The following is a 22,215-nucleotide window of genomic DNA, read 5'->3' as shown; positions in this document are numbered from 1 at the left end:
AGTTACTTGATGCATGTGCTCTGGAGAATAGGAAAAATGAAAAAGCACGTCTGCTACATCAAAGCTTTTCATTAAAGTAATGTATTTCAAATAGGATGTACAGTGGAAGATCCAATTCTCCAACAATTATCTTGTTTATTTCAGTAGGTGGTTGGTATACAAGGAAAATGCAGTAATGCATAGTCATTGTGAGATGGCATAAAAATAACTGACAGAGCACAGGAGTTCAATTAAGCAATAATCTCCGGGAATAAAAAAAAGGTCATTACTAGAAGTTAATGGCTGGTTTGTTCGTTAATGGCCCAAGGCAAAGCTGATAGTATTAAACCTCTAACAAACTGGTTGTGAATTATAGCAACAATGCTTTCTTCAGGGGATTTTCCCCCCTATTATATTTTAGATATGATATAAATAATATATTTTTTAAAACAACAGTTACACGGTTGATGGAAACGCTGGGCATTTTAATGAAATCCACAGCTGATTTTCTACAGAAAAGTAAGAGAAATTTTCACTCTTTTAAATATCTGTGCATGCACTGTATACATTTTACGCATGTATACATATAATACACATGTATTTCATATGAAAGATATGTGTTATATATAATATACTAGAGAGTACGTACAATATATGAAACTACTTTTAGTATTCAATTTCATATGTGACTTGATCTAGAAATTTCCAAATTACTGAAAATTCACAGGTTATATACACATACATATAAGCACATATAGGCATAGCTACATAAATATATGTATATATATATTATGTATACACAAAAACTTCAGGTTTTTGTCTAATACCCTCCAAACATGTTTAAGTGAATCATAAATGAGAATAAAGAATGAGAGAAAAATCAGCCCATCTCAGTGTTTTACAAACGTAAAGCTTCTGCTGCATTTGCACTCAGCAGTATTACAATTAAAATTCTTAACCTAAGAACTTGTACTACACTGTCTTGTTTGGTGCCATGATCTAAAAATTAATTACTTTATCAGTTGTTTTTTCTATTAAAGGTCATAGGATTTCCTTTAACCAGAACAAGCTATGCACCCAAACTCATAAGATGAGGCTTGAAACAATTATGCTTAAGAATATACTCTTCTGTCCACTCTGTAACTCAAAGCTTATTGCATTCAGATAGATATTTTACTCGCTGAAATTGTTGCTATGCAAGTGCAGTCTACTTTCAGAAAGCAAAGTGTGGTGGGCTTTTAATCAACTTCCTGGAGATTTAAAAGTATCTTGATAAACGGAAATGGTTAGCAAAAATTGCCATGAAGCTGTAGCAAAACAGCTTTACAATGAATCTGAGGTGAGGCAATTTCAGATAAGACAGGGAGCCATAAAACTGTCATGAACATAAAGTAAACTGTATTTACAGTATGAGTACAATATATTCATTCTGAAACTGTTCATGAGTACAATTCAGCACTATGTCATATAGTACTCATTTATTTAGATGCTAATTCAAGGAATGGTGGACTAGACTGATTTCTGGTATTAGCTCTATACATATTCATAAAATAATTTTATGGAAAAAAAAAGACTTTTTTTCCAATTATCTATCAAGAGTTGAAGTTTTCTATATGATCTTCAAAGGATGGGAAAGAATTGCTAAACTATTTTTCACTTTCAAAAACTATTTTATGAGGTTGACCCACGACTTCAGAGGTGGATATTGGTGGTATGGTAGTAGAGGATGAACCTTCCCACCCATATTCAGTTATGTTTAGTTTCCATGAGACAGATGGCAGCAGAGCAGTCTGACAAATGGCATCTGACATGGAAGTATGGATAAAGCAAAAATATGTCACTGAATTCATTCATGTGGGAAGAATGGCACCCACTGACATTCACTGATGCTTTCTGAGTGTTTATGGAGACCAAACAATGGATGTGAGCATAGTAAAGCAGTGGGTGGTGTGTTTCATCGGTGGAGAAAGCAACATGAAAGACAATGCACACTTCGGACAGCCATGCACAGCTGTCACATCATGAAATGAAGAGCCTCTCAATCAGCTCATCTATGTGAATTTTCTTATTACAAGCAGAGGACTGTGGATGAAGCTGAATATCAGCGTCAATGCACTGGAAACAATGAGGGTGAATTTGAATATCACAAAGGTGGGTTCATGAATGCTCACAAGAGCAGAAAAGAAGCCAAATGCAAGGATCAATTGAATGAACATAAGTCTGAAGGTAACGGCTTCCTGGATCACATCATTGCTGGTGATGAGACGTGAGCAGAAGTCAAAACAGCGATCCATGTGGCAGCAACACGAGAAAATCCCACCAAAAATAAGTTCAAGACAAGACACAAGCCTCAGTAGACTAAGTGATGTGCACTGTCTTTTGTGAAAGCAAAGGTGTGATCCTTCTAGATTTCCTGGAACCCAGACAAAGCATAAACTCTGACTGCTACACCACAATGCTAAATAAGTTTACTTTCCAGAGTCAGAAAATAAGACAACTTTTATCTTGCAAAATGATGATGCCAGGCTCTGTGCCAATTTGAAGACCATGGAGCATGTTGCCATCTTGACTGGTCTGTCTCTACCACACCCATTGCATAGTCCATTGGAGCATTCTGACTGCCATGTGTTTGGGCTGATGGAATTGAACCTTGTGGGCAACATTTTCTTAGGAATGATGCCATCACAGCAGCCGTTAAAGAGCAGGTCACCTCTGCTGGTGCAGATATTTACGAGTGTGGCATGCAGGCTCTTGTTCACCGCTGGTGAAAATATAAAGGTAATGGTGGTTCCAATGTTTAAAAATAGTGTTTTGTAGCTGAAAATCTACTTTATCAAATAGTGTTATTGTGCTATTTATATCTGTTGTATTTTCCACAGAAAGGAATAGAAGGCATTACTTTTGGAGCAACCTACTTATAAATCCTCATTGTTATTATTGCTGTGTGTACTTTATGTTGCCTTAGTTCACTCAGATCATGTCTAATCGGGATTTTTCAAATAATTCTCCTCCTTGTCTGGAGAGGAAATTAAATCAGAAAATCTTCAGTACATCTGAAAGTATTTTGTGTTAGAATGTAGAGTCAGACATGAGAATGGGATGGAAAAGGGAGGGATGTATTTGTCAGGAGACAGCAGCCTCAGGCAGTGTACTATTTGTTCAAACAATAGTGAGAAATAGGAGTGGGGAGTGAGAGCCATATGTACATAAAATATCATGGGGCTAAGAGACAAGAATAAAGAGAGGCTGAAACATGATTCTGGAAAGGGGCTGGGCTAAGTAAGAGAAAGTGACTGAAAGGGGGAATAGAGTCTTCAAAAAGAAGCAAGATAGGTGCTGAGCAGAAATTAAGATAAATAACTAGAAATCATTACAGAATGCCCTACATGACCTTAATTTTAGACATGAGAAAACTGAATCAATCCCTCTTGACTCTGAGTAAACTAAGTTTTAAACACTCTTGATTTGAGGGAAAAAAAGAATAAATGAATAGAAAATGACACACCACTGTTAAAAAGATGACTCCATGCCAACATTCTTTTCCCTGTTCCAAAACCAAGATTTCTTAGAGCTTTTGTGTACATGTGCATAATTTTAGAGAGTGGATGAAATAGTCATCTAAGAATAAAACATAGCATCCAGAAGATGGCTGGATGGAAATCGTCATCTGCTATTATTAAAATTTAACAAAGTTTAAAGTGCTTGAAGAAAATATCTTATAGTAGGAAGATATCTATGCCACCTCTAATTACAGAGTCACATAGCAAGGAGTTGATGAAAACACAATGATGAAATTATTATAGGTATCTGCAGTGTATAGGCAGAGAGAAACAGACACACATAGTAGGGAAGTTAACAGCCAGCTTCTCCCAAAAAAATGAACTGATAATACGACCCAAGATTTTGGAGAGGTTTTGATGATATCTTTTTTTTTTTTTTTTTTTTTTTTTTTTAACAGAGAAAATAATAATTCGCCTTTTGAATATATAATATATTTAAGTCTAAGCTGTAGTTTACATATGTATTTCCTCTAGAGTAGAAGCTTAATTCTATAAAACCAGAGTTGTGAGATGGACTGAAGAGAGGGTGTAACTTAGAAGGAGACAAAAATTATTAGCATAAATCTTAAATTTGAGTGAAGGATTCTAGATAAGAGAACACACAAAAAAAAGATGAAGTTTAGAGAACAGCTGGGACACACTAACTTTTGCTGAGAGAAATTGGACAGACTGTAAAATATTCCTTTAAAATAGCGTCTTTAATATCTTTGAGTCTGTCATGTATGTAACCCGTACGACCTGTGACTAGAGCAATGAATATATTTCACCTCTCAACTTTCTTTGAGCAGAGTTCAAAACTTTGCCCAGGCCATAAAGCTCTATCACACTCTCAGATAAACCTTTATTTGCCCACTTTAAGTGGATGTTGTGTTCTAGTCACAGTGCTTAAATTATTACCATGTCAGTTTTCTGATGTGATGCTATACCCCCAGCTGTGATTTATCTTGGTAAGCAAAATCCCTGTTCAATTATCAGCCTCTGCTGAAATAGTTCTGATTATCTCAGTAGAGAAGTAAGAGCATAGCTGGATGAGAATTTTTTTCAATATTGGAAAATAAAGAAGAAAGTAGTGATTATCTAAAGGGAAGGTTTCACACTCTCCATTTTTCATTTTAAGGTGTAGAACAGTGGCTTTAAACGGGTTGATACAGGAAGAAGAATATCTCTGTACTGTCTTTTGGAGCTGTTCCCTGTGTGTATTTACAGGTGGTTCTATTTGCAATGAACAGTGCCCTGGTTGTGTCCCTAGAGCATGCATGGTGCCTAGGAAGGCCAAGTGTCTTGCTTCAATGGGTTAGACAGAAATTCTATGCAATGCAACCAGCTGGAAATGCAGGGAAGGACTGTGTATTTCATCTATGCATTTGTGTAGCCATCAGTCCAAAGCCTGTATGTATAGCCAGTTCACATAAGATTTTGAATGGGCGAAAAAAGCAGAATACTATTTGTATATAGTGAACTTAAATCACTGCTATTAAGATTTTTATTAAAAAAAAAAAATTGCTGTGGTTACAGTTGTTGAGAAAACTTGGAAAGGAATCACAGCAAAACTTGATGGGAAGATGGATTTCAAAAGTAAATGGATTGGGAAAAGTATGAAAAGTAATGTAAAGAGCAGTTCTACTGAGGTGTAAGAGGATTGTTGAATTGTTAAATCTCTCAATATTGGTAAAAGTCTGTAAGTGAGAATGAAAGGAGAACCCATTCCACTGACTTAGCTCTGCCTACTATCTAAAATAATAATTGAAAGAGAAATGGAAGGAAAAAAAAAAGAAAATAGAAGAAAGAAGCAAAGTGAAACCTCTTAAGAAGTGAAATATAGCCTTGTGCAAAGGTGTGCTCAGCAGCTCTGTTGTTTTTTCTTTGATTTTTCTGAAGGGAATTTCATCTTCTGGAATACAAGTAAATCTTCAAAAGGGAATTTTTCCTTTGGAATGCAAATTATTATAGTGACGTTTCCCATATCATGAGGTGAATATCGTAATGATCCAACTGTTTCTATTTACAGCACTCAAGTACTCTTGGATTTATTGTTGTGACCCTCTAAAAGCAGATAAACATTGGCACTGGAATTTTACTACTGGGGAAACTGAGACTAAACTTATCTATGATCTTACTGTCACAGTTGAGTGTGCTCAGCTTATGCACAATCTTTCCCTTGGGCAGTTAGTGAACTTCTTACAGGCGTTAATATTTGCATTTGTGGGATCAGTAACTACACAGTCTACAAGTATGGGTGGGATTATGTTAGAATAACTTTGTTGTAAAGATTGCATTTGATAACTATCCACACTGTTGATGTCTGCATCTGCTTCTATGGGCTTCACAGCTTTGATTCTTTACGATCAGTAGCACCTGAAGGAACAGAACATTAATTTTTTTCTGGCACAATTCTAAACTCACATTTTGAAGGCAGAAATATCTTCCCTCATCTATCTGTGGAGACCCTGAGGTAACCATTTCTTAAGCACAATGTAAGAGTTTTTGGGTTGGCTTCACACATTCTGGCATTGTGAGTGAGAAGTTCACCATGCTCAGTTATGAGCTTGCGCGCATGCTTTATCATTACAAACACAGTCATCTGCTACTGAGTCTTGAATGTCCCTAACTCCTAATTCCCAATACTCTGCTTTAGCTACATAAATTTATGCTCTTATTTCTGTAGAACTTTCTGCAGACCAGGGACCATCCCTCTGGGGACATCTTTATTCTGTCTGTTTTATTTGTCTGAGCTGAGGTTTGAGGCACTGCTATCAATGATAAATATCTGCTTTGAAGTAAGAAGCAGGATTATCTGCTGAAGTACATGTATCTGTTGTGTGAAGTTAATGCCACTGAAGAACTGTTTCTTACGTCACATTTGTGCTCTGTAATTTAAATTAGGGAAGATGCCAATTTAGCCAGTGCCAGTCATCATTTTTTTTCCCAGAATGAAAGTAAATCAGACTCTGTGGGAGAAGTTCATTACTCAATGGAAGGAGCAATCTTCTGGCACTAAAATTTTCTCATTTATAACCACAAATGAAATATTGTATCTTTCTCAAGGTAGAAAAAAAAATCTGACCATAGAAACCGATGTAGTATAAGCTTGGTTACTGAAGTAACTATTTTGCTGAAACTGGAAATGGGAGAAAAGTTCATGCTTTATTGATCTGTCACTCATTCTATTTTGAAATTACTGGTTTGGTATGTAGAGACTGGATATATGGTACGAAAAGGAGCAAAAAATAGTGTGTGGGGGGTCATAGGCAGGGCTCCTCAAATAAGTTAAAACACCCACCAAGAAAGTTTGTGATGCTCTATTCAGTTGGAAGACTAAACCACATTAACTTCTAATTGGATTTGATTGATTGTATATGTTAACATTGTCTGAGTAAGAATTTTTAGAGAAGGTAAAGCCTAATGGTAGAGATATCAGTTCTAAGCAGAACTTTCTTTCAGACTGAAAGATGTGAAAACTAGGCTGAACCTTTTAAAACATACAACCTATTCAAATGGAGCAAATAGTTATACATCATTTTCAATTTTTAGCAAAGGTTTCCCTCTCCTTTTTCAGTTATCTTTTCTTTAACTGCGCAGTTCTGAAAAGCAGGCAAGTTAATGAGTTTTCAGATCTAACCCTCAGTTTTTCAAAGTACTCTTACACAAGGAAGGTATTGATTTCCTCATTCGTTGTCTGATTGTCAGGGGACTGGAACACCTCCCCTACAAAGACAGGCTAACGGAGATGGGCTTCAGCCTGGAGAAAAGAAGGCTGCAGGGTGACCTAATTGCAGCCTTTCAGTACCTAACAGGAGCCTACAAACAACCTCTTTGAAAGGGTAGATAACGGCAGGACAAGGGGAAATGGTTTTAAGATGAGGGAGGGAAGATTTAGGTTGGATGTCAGGGGGAAGTTCTTTACAGAGAGAGTGGTGAGGTGCTGGAACAGGCTGCCCGGAGAGGTTGTGGATGTTCCCAGAGGTGTTCAAGACCAGATTGGATGGGGTCTTGGGAGGCCTGGTCTAGTATTAAATGGGGAGGTTGTTGGCCCTGCATGTGGCAGGGGGATTGGAGATTCAGGATTCTTGAGGTCCCTTCCAACCCTGGCCATTCTGTGATTCTGTGATTTTATTAAAATCTGAAGTAAATCAATTCCAAATGAATCTTCAGGATTCACAGCCACAAGATGCTACCAGGCTCAGTAGGATTCAGAGTAATTATTCACTTAAATAAATAAAAACTTTTGCAGTTTCCATAGCTCATTTTGATGGTCACAAGATCGTGCTTTCTCTACCTTAAAAGATAAAGCACAACCCCTAAACTTCAGAGTAAAAACATGGTTTTGTTGTGAAGAATTTTTTCCTATGGGAGGAATAGAATAAATCTTCTCTTGATTTATCTCTTTTTTTGAAAGACTGCTAATTAAATGTTGGATTTTTTATATCATCAGTGTGATATGTCTATGAAAATTATTGTATTGCTGTAATATTACTGCACATATACTTTTTTTATTTGAGATTAGTTTATATTTCTTTGTATTGTCTTTGCTCCTGCCGATAATGTTTCTAATAGACCTTCATAGTCACTTGTACTGAATCTCATTGTTATGAGTGTACAGTGACTCCCATAACTACAACCTCAAGACTCCAGACTATGCTCAGTTTTAGAGCTGAATTTCGATCTTTTACATTTTACATTGCAGCACTTCATGATTTGAACCCAGCTTATTATTATTCTGTAAAAGCTTTTTTTTAAGAGAAAAATAATGTAGAAGACTGAAAATTAAGGAACATGATACTATGCATACGAACAATGTCTTTAGAAAGAAATCTCTCTTGTTAGAATAAAGTAAAACAATCCATATTCCCTTCCCCACCACTGACAGGATTCTTTTTACAGGTCATACTATTTGCTGCTTTCCTCCATACAACAGGGTGTACAATCAAATGATTAATGTTATTTCTCTATTTGATTGAGCTAACACGCACTACAGAAGTCAAAGCTCCCAACTTTAATTTGGTCCTTGATGAAAACATCTCCATCCTATTACCTTATTAATGTGTTAAAGTTTCCTTAACTTATTTTGCCAATCTTTATATTTTCTTGTTCTTTCTTTGTTAGTGTTTTGTTTTCCTCAGAGGAAAAATCCTCCCTATAAAATATCCCTATAGCTACTATGAAATCACCCAGACAAATCAATGTTTTAGACAAATCAATGTTTTTCCTGATGACTGTTATCATTGGAGGCACAAGTCAACCTCGCTATGCCAAGGAAAGGTGTTAAAAAGAACTACTGAAATAGGACATCCTTCCTAGAATTCCTATGCTGGCATACATCATCATCAATTTCTTTGCAACTTTTCCACCCCTTTCTTTCTGCTTTGCACAAATGGGAGTGGGTCAGGGAAGGACTAGGCTGTTAGGTTTCCCAAAGCTGTCGGTGTAGTCCTTTCATCTTCAGGATGGAGTCCTGACTATTTAGGAAGCAAGTTGCTCCTGTGAATTGACTCACTGGCGTATTCCTGGCTGCCTAGAACAGACAAACAGGAATGATTACGAAGCTAATGCTGAATTAAACAACAAATTTGAGTCACTAAAAATCAGCATTTCTTAAATTGCCATATGCAGGTGTTTAGCTTCAGACAACTGATACGCTAGCTGAGCCTGATGAATGAGATAATGAGATGCTTCCGGGAATTAACTGGTGAATTAAAACAAAAAGTTAGCAAACAGAACAAAGTTGTAGAAACAATTCTATCTGTGTGGATATCTGCACCACAGGATTTCCCCTTATGCTACTGGTTTCATAGTGTCAGTCTATAACTTCAGAGTAGGAAAGTTCAGAATAAGTGGCCCACTGAAAAAGCTGACAGCACTTTATTCAAGCATAGAAGACTGGCATAACCTAATCCCTTGCTTGTATGGAGTAATTTGTTTTCCAGCACGCTGGATAAAGTTAATGGTTGCTTACATGTAGGAAATAGACTGTTCTATAAAGCAAAAAAACCCTACAAATTCATTTATTAAAAACAATTTCATGCAGCATATTTATATTTCTTTGTAGAAAACAGGAGAAAAAAATATATATATCATGGTGTTGGTTACTTATGAAATCTGAAGCATTGCAACTGTAGTTGCTCAAAAGCTGATTGTACAGATTTGCAGAGTACATAAAGGAAAAGCAATGACGTGATGTTTGTAAATATTTATTGCAGCTAAATTCAATCTCTTTCTTTACTAACTTAGTCATTCAGACTAGGAGGCCATTTAAGAATCTGTGGAAAATAGGAATTGCTTTTACATTTACCGTGAATCATTTGGTTTATCCCTTTCACTTTCTTTTCCAAGCATCATCTTGTCACCTTCACATTCTGCTCCCTGAGCTATATTTCTAACTAACTGATGTCTGAGAATCTAGTAGAGCCTTCACCATTCTGCTCTGCTCTGCTTCTTTCTGAGTATGCCTTATACCACATAAGCTGTGAGTTATCAGCAGGCTAGAGCTCATGCTAAGGACCTTTCTAAAGCAAATAAAAAAAGTCCACAATGAACCATTTGTTTAAATGCCTTAAACTTATGAGGTCCTCATAAAAAGCAGAAAAACAGTTGTTGGAGGGACTTCACATTCTGCTTGAAACCAAATATCTGAAAGATGCAAGTTGAGAGCACAAGCTGTATAAGGAAAAGCACTGCAGCAACACATGTTTAATAATGCACTTAAGTGTCAGCTATGTTCAAACAGATTTCAGAAATGCAAAAAGAAAAAAAAAATGTGGGAGAGACAAAAACACAAATACTACCTAGAAAAATAAAGAAAATTCCCAGCAGTGTTTCCAAAGAGCTCTTTGTCCTCATCACTGAAAAGACAAAACTTTCTAGCTGCCCTAGCTACCTTTTGAACTACAGAAAACCTTCCCTTTGAGAGCAGACAACAATTACCTTACATTCAATAACAGAAAAGAAATATTGGCTTCTTTATAGGAAGAGGAAAAAAGAGACCAACCCATATAACTTTTGCCAAAGAATGTCCTCAAGCACATGGATAATCCAGTTACTAAGCACACATCAACTTCTGGAGCCCCGTTGTGGAAGATGGGGAGTTACATCAGCAGGACACGGTGTAGGATAGGATCTTGAAAAAGACACATTTTACTGTCTTTCTAATTTGATTCTCAAAAGTGTTATTCACTGAAGTCCAAAATTAGGTCCTTGCTTTTGTCTAGTCCTAGCACCACCAACAGTTTCCCAGAAAAGTTTCTAAATAAGACTTTAGCTTCAAACAATCCATGCATTCACTGTACTTCATGGTATTACTGAATGCTGAGCTGGTTTCACCATGACTTTATTCTGAGCTATCAGAGAGAACCAATCAATCTCTGCCACTTTGCAGGTTTGTTAGAGACTGCATAGGAGTCCTCCACAGCTCATTCTTCCCCTGACACATCTGAGAGAGTCGCTGGAAACTTGTCCCCAAACACATCTGCTCTGTTAGCATCCCAAAGGTTCTCATGATAGTTTCATATCTTTCATATCATATAGTTTCATAGATAGGAAAAAAAACAACAAATCCAAATAAAACAGTCCTACTAATATTGAGTATGATAACAAAATCCAATTCAAATACAAAGATTCCAGTCTGGGAAGTAGCTTATTTTTCCCTTTTGTGTACAGTGACTGCCAATTTATATAAAAAAACTGAACTCTTGCTATTCGTATTGGCAATTTGTCATACTTAGATCCTGTCTCTTAAAGGAAGCTAACTGCTGAGGCCCCCAGATACCTGGATTATGTATACATCATATTGTATCTAAGAACAGTAATTTCTGTGACTGTCACGACGTTTGTGGCTGCTGCCCACAGATCAGCTATAAGCATCACTTAGGAACATCCAGTTTGTGCACAGATGACCATGCACAGAGGGACAAGCCTTCACAAATAATCATTTGCAATTTGAGGGCAACCTGTTAGAGAAAGAGATCTGAAGCTGTGCTAAACTAGTAGCATAAGAATACCCATAACAGGACCAGGGCAGTTCTTACCATAGGCCATAGCCCAGCATTGGCTGACAGTTATCCTGCTACATCAACTAGTTATTGTGAACTTTTTATGACCGTCCTGTGTGCAACTTTTATCTAATATAGTTGTCAATTGTTATAGGAGTTCCTTGACAGAAAATTTCCTTCCCACAAAACCCCTGAAACTATCTTGATTTTGAAATCCTCCAAATTATTAGCTACTATTGTCATGCTGTAATCATCTTGAAGCTGGCAACAATAGTAAACAACAGGAGAGAATATTTTCTGTTTAAGTATAACATGGCGTATACTGTGCTTAAGGAGTACGTTGTCTTTCTCCCTGTGTCTTTATTGACAATGGATTATTTCATAATTCACTGTTGGGTGTAAACTCCTTGTCGTATTCTTAGTATCACGGACAATGCAGCAGATAATTTCCCATTAAATACTATTCTAGAAACATGCTAGTAACAATATAAGGAAGTTCTTTTTCATAGGGTCATATCATAGCATCATAGAATGATTTGGGGTGGAAGTGACCTTTAAGATCATCTAGTTCCAACCCCCCTGCTATAGACAGGGACACTTCCCTCTAGACCAGATTGCTCAGAGCTCTATCCAGCCTTTCCTTGAATGCTTCCAGGGAGGGGGCATCCACAACCTTGCTTGTCAACCTGTTTGTATCTCAATACCCTCACAGTAAAGAATATCTTCCTAATATCTAGTCTAAATCTACCATCTTCCATTTTAAAAGCATTTCCCCTCATCCTTTCACTACACGCCCCTGTAAAAAGTCCCTCACCATCTTTCTTGTAGGCTCCCTTCAGATACTGGGAAGCAATTATGAGGTTCCCCCCGAGCCTTCTCTTCTCCAGGCTGAACAGCTCCAGCTTTCTGAGCCTGACCTCATACAGGAGGTGGACCTGCCTTCTGATCATCTTTGCAGCCTTCCCCTGGACTGTCTCCAACAACTCCATGTCCTTTTTGTGCTGGGGGCTGCAGAACTGGACTCAGTACAGAGGTCTCATGAGAGCAGAGTAGAGGGGCAGAATCTCCTCTGGTCACTGATCACTCTTCTGTACATGCAGCCCAGGAAATCGCACATTGCTGGCTCATGTTGAGTCTTTAATCAACTGACACCCCCAAATCCTTCTCCTCAGGACTGCTATCAAGCCATTCTTCACCCAAATAGTATCTGATCTTGGGATTGCCCTGATGCAGGTGCAGGATCTTGAACTTGGCCTTGTTGAACTTCATGAGGTTGGATTCCATGTTATGTACATTCACATGTTTCAAGAGATAATTCTCTATCACAGTGACCATAAAAACATTGGAACAACCAGATTTCAAATTTTGAACTGGAAAAAAAAACAGGTTAAGTGTTATTCATATAATAATTTTTTATTTGAATCATAATCATTTTTGATTTCTAAGAAAAAAAGTGTTTCATTTCTGTATACAACACAGAGATGAAATTTTACTGTTTATTACTATTATTATGCGTATTCTCTTCACCAACCTTATTTTAAAAATATATATATACCATGAACTGTTTCTCTTGAACCCTCTCATCGGTCCATCGTTCATATAAATCACACTATATTATGATTCTTTTTAAAAATCTAATGAGCAGGAAGATAGCAGCAAACTCAGAGGAATCTATTTGAGGGAGGGTGGGAAGTGGAATGTGGTATTGTAAACAACATCCCAGAATGAAGTGAAACACAGGCAATGCCATGAGAAATGCTGGTGGTTGTTTGAAAAGGAAAAGTAGTAAGTTTCCACTTTAAGATCAAATTAACTGCAGTGTTAACTCAACTTCTTTATATTTCCAATCTAGTAACCAAGTTAATTTGACGATGTTTATGTATAAAACTGGGTTTCAGAATGTACCATGGATAGAAAACAACCTGGCAAAACCTGAGCCTGCCAGTTGTACCCTATAAAATTCTGAAATAAAGTAACACGTTATGGCATTCTATATACATTTTTTCCTAATGATTTCCATCTCATGCTGGTTCAGCTTGTTCCTGAACAATAAAGAATCCTGTGTAGAAAGATATGCTTGTATTTTTATTACGTTCTTAGTAACATCTCTGGAAATATATAAACACTTGTTTTCCCACTTTTGGAGGATATAGTTTGCAGATTGTGTGTTAGTGTGAATGTGGCCAGTGATTTTATACAGCTATCTTGGTTAAGCTATTGCAAAACATAAGATACAATAAACCAACTCTGACCATTAGAGTCAAGGTTTGTTTGCAGAGGAAAAAGAAATGGAAATACGTCTACTTTGAAATGATAACTTATCAGAGCAAAAACTAAAGAAACTTTGTGTCCATTTTTATAAGCTGTGTTTGTCAGATAGAAAGTTTGAATGAAAACTTGGTGTCAGTACTTGTATAAAGTGTTTTAATTTGTCAGATAAGTATTTTTTTAACATTATTTCTAGATACTAGACTAAAATTTTGCTTAGAATTCTCTTCAGGCTACAACTTAATTTGAGATTTTCTTTCTTTTTTTTTTTCTGATTAGAAATGTTCAATCTTTCAGTTACATTAGTTCCATTTGTCTGTGGTAAAAGTCATATTTACAGTGCCTGTTCTATGTCCAGTGTACAACTGGTTACTTAAAACACCCAAGAATATAATTCTAAGTCATGAACACAAGGCATATATTCATAATTTTATTTTTCTGTTGGATGTGAAAATATTTCTCATGTGAATAAATATTAAATTAATATTAAATACTGACAAGGTGGAGCATCTTTAGTCAATATCACAAATGTAAAAGATTGTCTGGCAGTTTTGCTACACGAAATTGGCCATATACAAAAAATCATTTTTAAAAATAGACATAAGTAGTAAATACATTTCTCACTGAAGATGCTAATACTCTTTTTCTTTTCTATAAGACCATAACTCCTTAAACTGTAAAATTTCTTCAAACTTTTTCTTAATTATTCAAAGCATTCCGCTGAAGATCATTGAGCCAAGGCATTATCTTAACTGACCATGTGTCACCAACAGTTAAATTCATGTATTTCTGAATTTTGATTTGCTCAAGCACAGAAGATACTACTTAGTATCTCTGAATGTTTTCTGAATAAGAGACTTCTAATTCAGAAGGCTGTTGACAGAACTGACATGAATAGATCACATAAAGCGCAATATGTCGTTCTGTCTTTGGAACTGTACATATTGTTTTTCTTCCTCTGTGGATGTTTATTTGAAGGATGAATAGGTCACTCTTAGCAGGAGAGCTCATCACATGAGTGCCAGATACAGAAGACAGATGAGTCAGTTCCACACAGACTACAAATTATGCATGCAGGATAAAACTACATTCATATTTGCATTTGACCTAAACTTCAACTTTCAAAAATAGATTTAAAAAAAAAAAACCTCTGAGATTCAGAAATTGTTTTGCAGAAAGGAAGCAGTTTAAGAACAAAGAAGTCTCTACTAGTAGGACAAGAACACACTGAGAATGAAATACTGTATGTCAGGCTGCATGAGCTCCAGTCTGTATTTAATACACACTTTGAAAAGTGTTTATCTGATGCATGATTGATTGATAGTGCTGCAATGTTCAGATCTCAGACACTGTCCAGTCATTTCTTGTCATTGTAAAATATGGCTTAGTATAGAAAATTGCACCATTTTTGTGATGAGTGCAGTACAAAATCTCTGTCTTCTCAGTACCTTTCTTTCGTATGATCTAAATGCACTATTTTTTCTTTCATGATTTTTTTGAAGAACTATTTTTTTTACCTACATGATTTGGATACAGGACAGTTTCTGCCTGCTTTTTCAATGTGTAAAAATGAACACAAGCTGGGAAAGTCACACAGCTCCTTACAGGAACTGCAGCAAATTCTAAAAAAAGAAAGCTGCAGTGAACAAGAGCACAATGCTGAATATGACACTTGTGTTTGTATTCTCTTTTAGCTATCTTAAGAAACAGGAACTTTTGGACATGTGACTGGACATGCCTCTGTCCAAGGTTGCTGTTTTACCATAATAAAGGCATTATATTATTTGCAACACACATTCAGAATTCAGAAATGTAACAGATGATGAATAGTATAACAAAGATTGTAAAAATAGGCGAGGCGCATTTCCAGCAGAGTTGCAGGGTGATAGGTATTCTCAGTGTGCACATTAGACAATTAAAATGGAGCCACATGTACAAGCAATCTCAAGAGAAAGGCTAGTGATCTTGAAAAAAGCATCATGAAATAAAAATGTGAGCTTTGGGGGAAAGGGGTAGTTCAGAGGAAGAAAGGAATAGCATAAAGTATCAGTCAGTCTACTAGATCAGTTAATTATACTCATTCTTATCCTATTCAAATGTAATTGGGAATGGGAATGTGGATCCCTTGAATGACCTACATTAGTGGCAGACTTCTGTATCCCTCCAGGGCAACAAGTGTTTTAATAACTGCATAAGTCCAGACAGTACTGTGACTATACAGAGGTGTGATGGAAGATGTCCCTAACAGACTGGCAATGACCATCAATATGTAAGCATACAAGAATCCTTTCTTTTGACACTCTTGCTCCACAAATTCAGTGTTTCATCAACTTGCCATGTAAACGATGCTAACTCACTGTGCCAGATGTTAGTGACACTAGAATAATAGGTAGATGGTTTAACATTCTAGTCAGTAACCATTAGGTGCAATATGGAAATGCCAGTAACTTCAAAAGAAAGCAGATAGACAGAATGCATTTTTTCAGCTAATGAAGCCAGTTATATCCTTTAAATCGATCAACTAATTCACCCTTCTAATGAGTAAGTATGTGTATCTTGTGTAATTTTCATTTAGAGCAGGACATCATTTATAACATCAGCTACTAATTATAATTGTGGATCATGGGGAACAAATAATCTCCAATTCTTTGTGAAAGCAGTAATGGAATTAACTACCATTCCAGAAAACTACTCATAAACCAGAATAACTCTCCTACTGGGAACTTCGGCAGAAGGATGTAAGGCTTGCTGAGAAAAAGCAGGTGAAAAAAGTAATGGGTCTGGAATGATTTATCTTGAATTGGTGGTGCTGTAAGAACAAAAAATCCCTGGTGAATTAATTCCATCTTTTTCCTCTACTATTTCTAAGAAATTGAAAGCTGAAGATCACGGCTTCTCAGAAGATCATGTAAGGCTTATCCAACAGGTTATGCTTGCTAAGTTGTGAAAACCAGAGCTTGGGTGCACTGTCTGCACTGAAGTCAGCAGCCTCTATAATACAAAGTTTCCTTTTTTTCTTTCACACTCATGTCCCTAGAGTATTGTCATCTCTGTATAAATCATTTGGTTGTAAACAGTGACCATCTCTGTGATGACAGACAGTGTACCCAGAGGGTGTTTATCATTATCTCAGTTGCTTTATTACTGCATCACTTACACACACACAAAAAAAAGAATAAACTAGTGAGATTTCTTTTCTGCCTTTCTTTCATACTTCTTCTCAACTGAATGATTTAACTTTATTTTGTGTTCTAATTTTAAGCGCATATTGGCGTAACAGCTTTTTAATGAAAATCTCAGTGCCTGAATACCTGCTTCTGACACTTCTGTACAATATCCCATAGAGAAGAAATAGACCTTAACATATGTTAAAAGCTGTGTAATGCAGAAAGTAATCGTGAAGCCACTCTGCTCTCTTTTCCACAGCCATAAACAAGTTGGCAGTAATTTCAAAATAAAATACTTCTACCTCTTGTTTGTTCTTTTCCTTACTTACTGGTAAGGTTGCACAAGAAGACTGATCTTTTTTAAAGAAGACTCAGTTTTTGAATAACCTGCATCTGAAAGTAGTTCCAGTATTTTCAAGAAAAAAAACAACAGCAACAAAACAATTAAAGAATTAGAGAAATCTTCTATTACTTTGTAATTATTATTATTATTTTTTTTCCCTATGATGAATAAGAGCATAAGTAAGTTTTTTTTGGTTTCCGTGCATATAAAAATCTTTCTAAACTTTCAGCTCCCTTTGGGGAGTTGATTCTAAGCATTTACTATTTCTGTTATATATCAGACTGTCTGCTTTTTCAGTCATTGAAACTGTGGAAAAAGTAGTTTCTTTATGTTTCTCCTTGTAAGAAAAACTGAAACATCCGCTAAACTTTATTGTCTAGTTGGATGTGCTTAGTAGCTGAGACATTTGATGTGAATAATTGACAGGACTGATCAATATACCTTTGCTTATTGGTTGTGTCATACTAAACTGTCATATAATTCCTTTTTAATCCCACATAACTCTAGAACACTTAGCATCTGGGTTACTACATATATGTACATACTGTACATATATACTGTGTATATATGTCTATACTGTATATATATACCAAACTCCATATGTGTCCAAGGTCTTTGTAAATGTCTTCCCATTTCATCTCCCCGTGTAAATCTGGCCATTTGAATAACTCTTGTAGTGTCAGCATGGAGACAGTTTTCTTTCAGCTTCTTTTACCACAATGTCAGATCCTGTATTGAGTTTTATTAACTGATTTCCAGGATCTTTCGAATCTTTCCTCTGTTTTAGTACAGGGCTGCCCCTCTTCATTTTGTCACCAAAGGAAATCATCTGTAACAACTCTGGCAGGCCAACATTGCAGATATAAACATAAATAGATGAAGATCCAGTTCAACAACACAAAACATTTGGAATAAAGATTTACTGTGATGTTATGTCTAGACTCACACTAAAGTTGGAAGAGATCTTAAACCATTAGCTAGATAATGAAACTGTGGTAAACTAGTCATTCAGCATTTAAGCTGAGAGCTGTTTGCTCAATAATCCAGCATATTTTGTTGGGCTCATGACAGCTAGTAAAGCAAAAACAAGCAACCAAACAAAATGTTGTTCCTTAAACTAATAGTGAATTCCTACGCACTGCTATTGGCTGAATCATTTTCTGTATGAAGCAATGCTGGTTATGAGATCAATAAATTTGATAATATTTGCAGTGCAGTACCAATTTTTCAATCTTTGTTCCAAGTGTTTCAATTTTCTAGGCTTCAGGACATCAGAAAAAACCACTGTTTTATTTTGGTCCTCATTAGGTGAGTTTGCATTGAAATGCAGTATCATGATGTGATGACGAACATCAGAATGTGACTACAAGATGCAAAAATCCAAGGTCATCACCTGGTATGGTGATATGATCATACATGTATTCAAACGTTATGATGGAGCAGTGTAAAGCCACAGTGCTTCTCCATCTCCTCACAAAACAAATCTGGAAGTTATCTCTTGTGTATCACACCAAGCAGTTTGTCTGCAGAATGATGTGGTGACAATAATAGAGAATGAAGAAAAATACTGAGTACTCACAACAGGTAACTGAATAATGTACATTGAAGTGACTCACACTGGCTGCTGAACATACTTGGTATAGATGTTTAAATAACCATGTCGCCTTTTTTACAGATGCTTAATCCAAGTATGTCTAGCTTGTTTTTGCTACTGCCAGAGGATTATACTTATGTGCTAAAGTTCAGTGTAGATATTTGCAAGTATTGTCTACCAAAAGCCATAAGGGAGGTGCTAGCTTGAGACCAATAACCAATCTATTTTAAAACTGCTTCGATATAGCAAACATAACAGACCACTGCTGCTGCTCAGCTGTAGATGTTAAAGTGCACAGACTTGTCCATAATCTCCGTCATTTGGGTAAATAAAACTACAGTTAGGCTTTTATAAAATATTACTTAGCTTGCTATTAGTAAATCTACTGTGTTAACAGATCTGCAGCACTCTTTGCAAATGAAATAAATAAGTCAGATGGAAAAGTTTTATATAAATGTTAATGCCTTCCCTTAAAATTAAGAGAATAAAATGCTGTGAAATATGTATGTTCTTACATCTTATTAGTTCTAATATTGATAAAATAAAATCTTTAAAGAGGATTGCCCTTTTGAATACATACTCAAGTATATTTGAAAAGCTGCAAAAGTGAATTCTCAAATAGACTTGCTGCTTCTATTGTAACTCTAGTCAGCTTGGAGAATATTTTCTTTCTTCCTGAGAATTTGTGTACTCAGATGAGTTTTCCCAAGGTCATTAGCTAATTAAAACGCGGCTTTCGTAGTTGGTTGATATAACTGAATCATTAAAACCTAAAAATGTGTAATATTGGTAACTCGCCTTTTTATATACTTCAAGAACATATATATCCCTGGAAAACAAACGAGCAACAACAGCAAATAATAATCAAGAAACAGACTTGAACATGATGGTGGGAAAAGTGGATACCTGTGGGTATTTTCTCTGTCACCTTTGCTCCTGCCAAGCTGTTGTATCTGACTGATTTTTCTCCACATGAAATTAACAGCCTGAGCTAGCTCCATGCTCCTGCTAGGCTTATGGCTTATGAAGCACTGCTCAAGATCATAGAGGAAATCACAGCTTTTGTTCCCCAAAGTAGACCTTATAACATAAAAAGATAAATGAATTGGGACAAATTTATCACAGTTTTATGTGTCAGCTCTGGCCACAAACACTTATTCTACTTTGAATACATTTTAATTATTTTGTCTTTTATCTTGTTGGTTTTCTTCTTTGTTCGTTGAACTTTTTTTTTCTTTTTTCTTTTTTTTCTTTCCAATAAAAAGAGGAAAATGTTATTTTAAATAAGTTATATTAAGTATTGTAGAGAATATAGATTTCTTTCTGAATGGAAATAGTGCGTCATATGTGCCTAGGTAGAGGAAAGGCATTTTCAATTTTCAGGCATAATGTTGGTCAAGAGTGCCTGCTGATTCATTCTGAGCAGGGTGAGTCAGAGCAGCTAAATTAGGTTTCTGCTCTGAATCATCTTCTACATGAGAGAATCTTACACTTCTAACTGTAGACAGAGCCTTAAGAGATCTGCAGTACTAGGCTAAAATTACACTTTGTCAATATATATTTCCTAACTGTCCTTTCTTGAAGTTCATTCAGCTCTTAACACTGAGAGATAATGAATGAGATTGAGCAATCTGACACTTGACATTTTTAGATGTTCTTGAAAAGATCAGAAAGCTGTAATTTATATAATCCTAGAAATATTCTTCTCCCATATTTTTCGTATAGTAATATGTCCATTTTTTCAGTGGGAGTGCTAACAATACTTGTGTCATTTGGTTAGGAGAAAATAAGTATAGAATCAAAAGATTCAGGAAAAAAAAAAAAAAGTACATTTTCTAAAAGAAAAAATCCTTCAAATTGCAGTTGAGTTTGTAACTTCTTGTGTTATTTTCCAAGAAACTGTAAATTCCACCGGATGGATTTTTTAAGTGGAGTTAAATAAACAAAGTTGCCCTCAAAATATGAATGTAGAATCCTTACCAAAAAAGGCAAATGTTCGCTCTTGCTCTTGATATTCATGGTAATCATATTTGGTTATTTTTGCAGGTATTGTAGTGGGATGCTGAGAAATGGCAAAAGTTGATACTGTATCAATGGGTTTCCATTTTTACATGGAACAAATATTTCATGAAAAGTATCTCTATAAATCTACAGTTAGAAAACATTTTTTTTTCCAACTCCAGCTGAATCTAAAACAATTTACATTTATGTAACTATGTATCTATAACTTTATCTTTGTTTCTATATGTATCTTTTCAAATGAAACCAAATGGCTAGAAAAAGCATTGCATTGCAATTAACTTATTTTACTACTCCAAGACAAAGTAGGAGAACTACTACTACTTTTACTGGTAAACTTACTACTACTTTTATTGGTAAAATAAAAGATCTCTCACCTTTTCTAGAAAATAAATGCACCTCTAGTTTCCCCAGGCTAGCTTGGTGTTTCAAAGTTTCTGGCAAAGTCCTTGTTTTGTTTTCCCTTAATGCATTTTAAAGTAGTACATTTTTCACCCTTGTCTGGGGAAGACCAATTTTTATCTCATTTTCAGAGACAGGAACAGAGGAACAGAGGAGATTTATTTGAGAGGGGTACAAAGAACTAAATTTCACTTGCCCCTGTTGTAGGGAGTGTGTTTAGAGTTGTGTGAATCAGATGCGACTCCCCTCAGTCTCCCTTCTCCACTCTGGTACTGCAGCTGCATCTTGCATCTTGACAACTTCAGTGTATTAACAGGGTTTGAAGTGTGGCATTGGTTTTTTTTACTTTTTTTCGGTTTCCTTTGATCTTATGGCCTTTCTCCTCCAGACAGTTCAATTCTGAGTGAAAATACAAGGCAAAAAAACAGAACAAAACAAAACAAAAAAACATATTTCTGCAACTTTATTTGAACTTTTTCAAGAGTACATTGAATGTAATAAAGACAGCAAATAATCAGTGTTTTTCACTGCAAAACATGAAGAATGGCTAACAAAGGCTGGTCTGTACCTGTTCCATTTGAGATGAGTAGCTGGAGGAGTTTGATTTGTACTACTGACAGCACTATACTAATCTGGCTAATGCATTCATACTTTACAATAATGGGGCATTTCAAATACATTGTATTGTAAATAACATTACTCAAGTTTGCAAAGTCATGCATTTAAAAGTGAGGAACTAGTGGAATCAATGAGATCTATGCATCGTTAACTTGGTCCTCCTGTTCCTGGATGAGTTCAGTAGTCCCCATGCAGTAGGGTTTTGCCAGGAGATGAGACTTGCATGTTGATATCATTGTTGCCCCACTTATAACCCCATCATTGATCTCAACTGGCCTTC

This window comes from Phasianus colchicus, chromosome 2, assembly GCF_987193195.1.
Source record: "Phasianus colchicus chromosome 2, bPhaCol1.hap1.1, whole genome shotgun sequence".
Taxonomy (NCBI): domain Eukaryota; kingdom Metazoa; phylum Chordata; class Aves; order Galliformes; family Phasianidae; genus Phasianus; species Phasianus colchicus.
This window is presented reverse-complemented; position numbering follows the sequence as displayed.